This window comes from Nelumbo lutea, chromosome 2 (assembly GCF_056320005.1).
Source record: "Nelumbo lutea isolate HS-2025 chromosome 2, American lotus-T2T, whole genome shotgun sequence".
NCBI lineage: Eukaryota > Viridiplantae > Streptophyta > Magnoliopsida > Proteales > Nelumbonaceae > Nelumbo > Nelumbo lutea.
In genome coordinates, this window is record NC_142685.1 from 21,420,511 (window position 1) to 21,428,672 (window position 8,162).

At 37.3% G+C, this 8,162-nt stretch overlaps 1 pseudogene; it reads left to right on the plus strand.

The window, feature by feature from the left end:
* The first annotated feature begins 1,756 nt into the window (after positions 1-1,756).
* LOC148869088 (protein JINGUBANG-like) lies at positions 1,757-3,305 on the plus strand (annotated as a pseudogene).
* The last annotated feature ends 4,857 nt before the right edge of the window (positions 3,306-8,162 follow it).

The window sequence follows — 8,162 nt, forward strand, 5'->3', positions numbered from 1 at the left end:
TTCTATTTTACATAAGACAAAGTCAAATCGGACGCATAAGTAAACCAAAACTTACATTTGGCTCAATTGCACTCCCATGCATGCATTTGTATAAGAACAAATGAGATAATACACTCAACAAACAAAGGAAGCATTAACAAACTCACTTATTTCATGATCGGTCAATGGAGAGAAACCTAATTATTTGCTTTAATTCTCAATCAGTTAATAACGTTTTAGAGGGGCATTTTGGTCACCCCACACAATTACTGACACGTGGACGTTGTTAGTGATACAACGTCCAATTCAGCAAGACAGCTTGATAAATCAACATGTGGCAATCAACATCAGGTGTGTGGCCGAGTTCGGCCCGCCGACAACACTAGCTCGTCCAAAAACTGTTCCACGCACCGCACCCGCACGAACACTATTACCGTGACTATAGGAGCAGCTCATTGAACCATATGCCACAAGACCCGTGGGTGACTTGTAACCGCCGTGCGGATTTAGCAACTGACAGTCTAGCACATCGCCAAATTGCGGAAATAGTTTCGTAGAAGACTCAGAGATGTTGCCTGATGACAACTGAACCTCAAATAGCTATAAAAAGACCCCAGGACCACTTTAAAAGATATGCGTACATAAACTCTTGAACTCTCTCACATATTCTCACTAAAATCCCCTTACTGACTTAAGCATCGGAATATTTTTCTGGGCAAAACCTACCCAGGCGCTCTAACTTTTCTCCTTTTACGGTCCTTCTCAGCTCGGACTAATAGTTACCAGCTCAGCATTACCAGATCAAAACTCAGTTCGAGCCCAATCAGTGACACGAGAGAATGAGTAGATAGCGCATAATCAACAATCATCCACACCCTTTTGTGCCTCGACAATGTCTCCTCTTATATTTTTGTGTTAAATCCTTTAGTAACTAAATTGGAGTAGGTTTATTTTTGTTATGTATATAGTGCTTATAATGCTCCCTGCTCATAGGATACGCCCAATATGCTAAAAATATCGAACCCTTAGGCATGGTTTGCATGGTTTGCTTTCTCCTGTATTAGACCATATAAATTAAAAAAAAAAGAAAAGAAAAGAAAAGAAAAGAATTGATCCACAATGCAATCCATTAAAATACTGCCTCCCGTGGAGTATACAGTACAGGCCGTTACAGTAATTATTGGGACAGGAAGGATGCATCAATAATTTATATCATGAAAAAAAAATAATTAATATCAAACTCGACCGACCCAATAATTTCAAGTATTTAGGATTGTATGGTTATAATGCAACCAGCAATGCATGGCTCAATAATTAATAAATATACCAGATTGGTTGACCTCTTGGCTCAATAATTCGACTAAACTCCTTGTCCAAGTCTTTATTCAAACAGTACTAGATGTAATTGCTCGATCTACGCCTCTAGCTCTACCTTACTAGGAAGGAATTAAAAAACATAAGAGCCAGCTATCTATCTTATTGACAGAGGACATTTGTTAATGGAGAGTATTGTTGTAAACCGGCACAATGACCACCATCCCTGAAAACCAGCAGCAGCTAATAAATAAAGCATGCATATGGTGGGTTTTAGGCTTTTGCCTTGGAGATGTTAAATACATGTAATCAAATAAATCAAATCAAAACCTCTCCTAAAAGCTAAAAGTCTAAAACTGACAAGAGAGTCTTTTCTTTAGGATTACCAATTAAAAAATAATAATAACAGAAGATTGAAGATAGAGCATTCGAAGGGGAATTGCCCTGTTGATGTAGTGCACCCCACCACACCTTCCACTTGATACTGCCAAAATGTGAATTTATGCCAACATTGAAATGCCTTAAATGGCTTCAAACTAGCCATGTCGACGTCTACAAATATAGCACTCAGCAGCGGTTTGTCTCTCTAGCTCATCACACTACTTTCCTGCACTCATCATCAACTATCCCAGCATCTACAGTCTCTGTCATGGAATTCTATGGCGAGAGGGCCTTGTGGAGCTTCGTTGATGAAGAAGCAAAGACCACCACACAATCACCCAGTCGGCATTCCTTCAGAACCCACGAACAAATGTCTGAAGAATCAGAGTCCGATGAGAAGAGCCCCCCAAGGCCTTCTACGGTGTCCACGATTCAGTTTCTACCCCCAAGTCCCGGGTCACCATGGACGGTACTCTCTCCCCTCCACAGCTCTCCTTCCCCTTCTCTGCTCTACCACTGCCTTGTCTCACTCCACCGAAATGAAGGTAACGTCCTGTCCATCGCTGTCTCGAGGGGAGTTGTGTTCACTGGCTCTCGAAGCAGCCGCGTTCGCGTATGGAGACAACCAGACTGCACCGAATGTGGATATCTCAAGGCAAATTCTGGTGAAGTTCGTGCCATGTTAGCTCATGGTAATACACTCTTCACGGCTCATAGCAGGGACTACAAAGTTCGTGTATGGACCGGACCTTCTCACTGTCTGATGGCTTTCGTTCCAAGAAGATCTCAACATTACCTCGACGGAACTCGTTCCTCTTGTTCCCAAGGACCAACTCCCAACTACACAGAGATTGCATCTCTTGCCTTGCTTACTACCATGCAGAAGGATTGTTATACACTGGCTCATGGGACAGAACAGTTAAAGCTTGGAAGGTTTCAGACAAAAGATGCATTGATTCGTTTGTTGCACACGAAGACAACATCAATGGAATTGTAGTCAACCAGGAAGATGGGTGCGTCTTCACCTGTTCCTCTGATAGGTCGATCAAGATTTGGAGGAGGGTGTCTGGGGAGAGCTCGCATACGCTCACCATGACACTCAAATCCCAGCTCTCGCCCGTCTATGCTTTGGCCTTGAGCTCTTCTCCCAATGCTGGTTTCCTCTACTCTGGCTCATCAATGTTTGGCAGAGGGAGAAGGTTTCGGCAGGTAGATTTAACCATGCAGGGTTTCTACAGGGTCATCACTTCGCTGTTCTCTGCTTAGACGCCATGGAGGGATTGGTGTTTAGTGGTTCAGAGGACACGACTGTAAGGGTTTGGAAGAAAGAAGGCTGCGGCTTTCATACATGTTTGGCAGTGCTGGAGGGTCATCGTGGGCCGGTGAAATGCCTTGCAGCTTATCTGGAGATGGGGAAGGTTGGAATGGGTTTCCTAGTCTACAGTGCAAGCTTGGATGGAGTTTTTAAGGAGTGGAGACTTGCTGTTTTCTCCAGCGCAACGAAGGTGGTCAAATCCCAGGACACAGAGAAGATTGATCAGAAGAAGAAATTTATGGAGTATGAGATGAGTCCAGTGTTATCACCATCATGGGTTGAAAAGAAGCTTCAAGGTAATTACTTGCTGCAGTAGAGAAAGGTCATTTGAGTAAGATGGAATAAGTAAAGAAGAAGTGGGGTCGCTATATTATGTGACTAATGTGAGCGTTTGGAATATGTATGCTTAACAGGATAATTTGCACAAAAAAATTATTTAATGTAGTGAAATTTAGAATTATTAAAAGTAATTGGTTAGAAATAATGAAGTTTTCTTTTTATGGTGAAAGAAAATAATGAAGTTTCAGGTTCAGCCCATCGCTATTTTGCCAAGTTTGATCCCACACGACTGAAATGGATTTGGATGTTTCAAATTTGTGCAAGTGAACTCCATGAATGAGTCTATGAGGTATCTATATATATAATAGAAAGAGGAAAGAGGGGAGGTGAGGGGTTGTCTCACCACGAGTCCTCCTCCTACTCTCATTTCTCTCACATGTGCATATTTATTTTCAAATAAAAATATTAAAAATAACAAAATTAAAATCCTCATGTGTCCTCATTGTCTTTTATAAAATCTATATTCTCTCTAATAACACCATTCTTAACTCTCTCTCTCTCTCTCTCTCTCTCTCTCTCTCTCTCTCTCTCTCTCTCTCTATCACACACACACACAATCCATATTTTCTCTATAACATAACACAGTCAATATTTGTAACATCTCCCTTCTCCATTAAATCCCTCTTTTACTCTTAAATCTCTTTTGGCTCTCTATAAAGTAAGGATGTAAATTAGATGGATTGAATTAGGTTAAGGGCCTACCTAATTATGAACCCTAGCTTGGACCCAAACTAATGTTAAAATTCAAATTTGCCCACCTGTGCATGAGTTGAACGAATTTTCTTCTTATATAAAAGTCTAAAGAAACCATTTCTCCTTTGCATGGATTATTAGTTTTTTTCTACTTTTTATTAATTTAGTGTAGAATTTGTTTAGTAGATTTTTTTTTTTTTTTGTTTAACAATAAAATGTAGTAAGAAAGCACTTAACATGAGATTTTGGTTATCTTGGTCATTTCAATTTTAAATTTGTTTTTAACTTAGTCATTGATGTCATGCTGAGCACCTTTTTTAGCTTTATAGGGTTACACAATAGCAACGAGTAGCCCATCCCCCAAATCCTTAATGCACCAACTTACACCAGGATTTGATCCCAGGTCTCTACTACAACTAACCAAAGAAACTATCAACTAAAGCTGCCATCATTTGGTTCTCAAGTTAAGCAGTTTGATTTTTGTACTTCTCATAATATATAAAAGCTATATAAAAAAGAATAAATTTGAAGGTCAATAACTAAAAAAGAAAAGAAAATTATTTTTTACTATTTTATATATAATGAACTAGAAATATTTAAAAACTTTGGTGAATAATCGTTACTTCATTTCTTCTCCAAAAATACATTTTTAAAAAGCAACTCGTGCATTGCTTGGGTCACCACTAGTTATTTGGAAAGAAAAAAAAGGAACGTGAATACTTAGCAATTTAAATTAACATTTTGTATGAACTAATTCATCCCTTTAGGCTATATTTGGTTTGAAGGAAAAAGTAGGGAAAGGATGGGAAAGATAGGAAAACCTATACAAATCTTGTGTAGGTTTCCTTACATTTCCCTACCTTTTCCCTCAAAGCAAACATACCCTTGGGGATTTTTTTTTTTAACAGGATGAAAAATGATATTTCAGAAAAATTATTAATTCCCTTAAATCATACACATAATTAATATTTTTTTCATCTCAATTTAAGAAATTACATTAAACCACAAAATTCCACTTTCTTAATCCCAAAGTTTACTCCTGGTCGAGGAGCAGTCATGGTAAATTTTATTCGCTCTTCAGACTCAGTTTGGAAAAAGTACAAATACAAATTTGTACTGTGCAAATACATAAAAAATAATATAAAGTACAAGGTTTTGCGCTCTATAAATTTGTATTTGTACTCCATCCAAGCTGAGCCTCAGGAAAAAAAAATGAGCCGGGTGATGTAAAATGCCTTACCCCTGTAAAGAGCCTGTACATCTGAAGTCTAAATTTCCCTTATAAGATCTTTAAAATCTAAGTCAAGTTTTGGTCTAAATTAATGTATCGTGTGCAAAATTCGCTAATTATAATATAGACTTGATTGTTATTTGCTATGCTTTATATTGGTATAATCCAAATCACAAGGATAAAAGTATTTCGCAAAATTTGCACTCTATCAAAACCTCCACCTATGATACAATAACCCTCTTGTATATATGTTATATAAAGTGAATGCTTGTCTTGATTTTGGCGTAGTTCATGTTATAGTTTCCAACTATACAAACCAATAAAAATCTATAATGCAAGGGTATCAATAAAAATTATACAAACCAGTAAAAACCTCTTAAGTCTATTAATTGGTTGGATTCTGAGGTAAATACCCCTTTATACTTCTAAAGGTTGGATTACCCTTCGGGTCTTAAATCTTACAATGTGTGGCAAGATGGTTTAGATTTGATTTATAATAGTACTAGTTCAACTGTAGTCAAATTGTGGGTGACATAGACTGGTGAAGCACGTTCAAGGGTTTTGTGGGTTGAGTTGGACCCTTGTGTGTGTGCTATTAATGGGTGATTGAAGGACAAAGGTTGTTATTGAAAACTATTTATGAACTCAAGCTTAAACCAATCATACTAGTTCAACTGTAGTCTCCTCTCGATTAGGTGAGGCTCGATATATATTAATGGCACCAACAGTGAAGAGCTCACAATTTAATATAATGTTTCGTTATTGCATCTTTTCTTAAACTGTTTAATAGTGGTATTAAACATAATGATCAAACTTAATTAAGTTAGAGTTTTTCTTTTCTTTAAGAAGATTCATCAAAACGAAGGAAAAGGAAAAAACTCTAACAAAACAAACCAACTCCAAAGAAGAAAAGAAAAGAAAAACAGACCAACTTTATATATGACAAATTTAAGGTTGATGCTTGTAAAGTTATATACAGTTCCACAAATGGAATGGTTTTCAACTAAAAGGTTATTATCCAATGTTGGTCCCAGCTATCTAGGGTCTTGAGAGGGATAGATGGGAAAGGATCTTAACCTTTGTCATTTATTTGAGATCAATTTGCTCCTTACAGAACATGCCTCACACCAACCTTATAGCACATCACAACCATGCATTGAGAACATCTCATGTACTTAATGTTATTACTCATAGAAAGAGGTACCCAATGCACAGCTGTGATGCGCTGTAAGGCTGGTGTGAGGTGGGCTCTGTGAATTGTAAATGCATGAAATGGCTGCTCTCTACTGAAATCTGTGTTTTTTTTTTTTTTTGTTAACACTTGTCACTCAAGATTTTACCATTACACCAAGTAGTGGCCTCTATGAGAGGCGATAAACATCCCGCTTATCCTTGTTAAATTTAATAATTTACTATCAAATGCGGAAATGATGGATCCAATTAGACTTAAATAAGTTTGGTTAGTCATCGGTAGGAGCGGATTCGAGCTAAATACTATCAGGCTCGAGCTCGGCTCGAGATTGTTCTACAAGGCTCGAACTCGATTTGAGCCATAACCTTGAGTTTGAGCTTGGCTCGAGTAAAAAATTTATAAGCTCGAGCTCGGTTCGGTTTGAGCTCGATTTTGAGAAAAATATTTTATAAAAATAAAAAATTATATATATAAATATTTTTTATTTGATATTTAAAAATTAAGAATTATAATAATTAATAATTATAATATTTTTATTATATATATATATTCGAGCTGGCTCGTAAGACTCATTAGCCAAGCTCTAATAGGCTCGAGCTCGGCTCGGCTCGTTGCCACCCCTAGTCATTGGTATGTATTCATAAATACATACACATATGTTGGGTACATGATTAAAGTACATGGATTATGAGTTAATGTTAGAAGTAACATTTTTAATAAATAAGTATATATATATATATATAACTTTTATCATAAATTTGATAAAATAAATCAAATGTAATGAACTAATGGACTTGCTAATCACGCCATATGATGAAAGAAGATAAACATGCCAAGAATCTTCCATCTGATTATAATGTTGCTCTTGCTGCCCTGTATCCATGGGTCGAAGTTTAGAACAAATAACCCCATTGCCGCAAGCCCAAAATATATCGTGATTAGCAGCCCCCTCTCTAAAAATCGCATCCTGTTCATGAATTTAACATCAATCCACAGTCAGGATTCATCCACAGTCAGCATAGATTACCATATAAAAAAAGAGGTTGAGGTTAACCTTTAAAATGACATATCAGCACCCTGGTGATACGATACAATATATCTCAATCGATCGAATGTATGATATCAATACTTTGAACCTTGTGACCGATACAACAATTTAACACAATACATATTCTAACTCGATGCGGAAGAAATATATGAGATTGTAGGAGCCTTTTACTTGAACGTATAGACTGTGTTTGGTTGAAATTCCAAACTTCTCTTAACCGTTCTCTTTCTCTCTTATATTCTATCAAATCAAACACAACGATAAGGATATGCACTTTACTTACAATCAAATTTTACTGTGTTTCAACTTAAACAAATTCAAGGTGAGATTCTTTATTGTTTACAACTGAAATTTGGGTCTGTCCGTTCCGGTTGAAACTCAGCCCGACTGCAGTTGCTGAGATTAAGCAAGATTTGTTAGGCTAAAATACAAGTCAGATGTTAGTCAGGCTGACCTTAGGGCCTTGGCCACTACCGGTTAATTTGCAGCCCTACCCAAATTGCAACCCAAACATGCTTCAAGCATCCAACATATAAAAGCGATTCAAACTTCATTAAATCATTTTTCACCGGTCCAAAGTGATGATCAGATGAGAAGAATTGCAGTGAGTAACCGCACCCGGCTCCTGCATCTCCATGTTCATCAGTCATTAATTAGCTCGAATGACCGG